The sequence below is a fragment of the Pinus tabuliformis genome, chromosome 5_1 (assembly GCF_031772625.1).
Source record: "Pinus tabuliformis cultivar Carrire ecotype Pingquan chromosome 5_1, CPIR1, whole genome shotgun sequence".
NCBI classification, from domain to species: Eukaryota; Viridiplantae; Streptophyta; class Pinopsida; order Pinales; family Pinaceae; genus Pinus; species Pinus tabuliformis.
In genome coordinates this window covers 264,134,016-264,135,306 of record NC_142305.1, presented here as the reverse complement: position 1 = coordinate 264,135,306, position 1,291 = coordinate 264,134,016, and the positions used below count along the sequence as shown (strand labels likewise).

General features: G+C 34.8%; 1 pseudogene; it reads right to left on the bottom strand.

The window, feature by feature from the left end:
- Positions 1-693: 693 nt before the first annotated feature.
- Positions 694-1,291, bottom strand: LOC149164402 (uncharacterized; annotated as a pseudogene).

The following is a 1,291-nucleotide window of genomic DNA, read 5'->3' as shown; positions in this document are numbered from 1 at the left end:
CTAGTCTAAGCCATATATCTTGTATTTGTAGAAAAATTCAACACGATGAGAGAAAATGACAACATAATGGTAATTACCCATAATAAAATTTTAAAATACCAATTAAATTAGGTGTTGAGATTGAATTTGTCATAATAATAGGTCTCAATGACACATGAAACATGACCTCCATCCAAACATAAAGCAGACCCTTATCAATGATATTTAATCTACCATGGATTAAAATGTTATATTTGAAATTTAATGACAACATTAACCCTACCCTTAACCGAGAAAAGAACTCATTGGTACTCAAAAGTACATCACACATAGTCGAGTTATGGCAGATGATTTCCTACCTTTTTTGTTCTAATTACCTTGTAATGGTTCCTTTTCATGAATCTATGTTTTCTCTTTCTAAGCCACTCAAATGCCTTATTGGACCATGAAAAATCTAGTGTGTATATTTAAACAAATAAAACAATTAGTGTGCATGTACATACACCTCCTATAGAAGAATCATAAATGGAGGTTACAATATTCTCAAGCTCCACAACCTCTTAATGTCCACGACACTATGCGTAATAGGGTTTGAACCTAGGTCATCAACATCTTGACACCCACCCTTAAAAATTAGATCACGACATTTTTAAGTAATGCTTCAAGCTCTACTCGGTTCTTCTCAAGCTCTTGAGTCTCTCCTTTCAACTCCCTCTACATTTGTTCTACTTCGTGATATTTCGCTACACGGTAATTTAGTGCCTCTTCTTTTCTTTATGCCCGTTATCTAAATTTCTCTTTTGTACATTGGTCATTGAAATGGCCAGGGATTCTACAATAAGTGTCAATTTATCCACCTTTTCAACATGCATATCCTTTGAGTCTCCATGGAGCATAATAGATTTCTCCATTTCCAAGAAGACTTGAAATCTTGAGCTTATCCGAATAATTGTCTATGATTTATTTATATCCTCAATAGTAGCAGGTGAAACTTCATCAGACTTTCCTTGATCATCCCTTCGAGGGTCCAAAAATTTATCCTCCATTAATTTTGATTTCAGATCGAAGATTTCCATATCTATTCTTGACAACTCTGCATTCAACTTGAGTCTAGTAATCGCAGCTTGTGCGAAATGCAAGAGTTCATCACGTTTCACTGCACTTCTTATTGATAGCTAAAAAATTATTTATCCAGGTCTTGAATACAACTTATGATAGCATTTTGCACCTCTTTACCCCTTATCAAGCACACTTCAAATAGTCCCAACAACAGGGGAACTTCATCACCACATGGTGCTTCAAGAATCTTCAT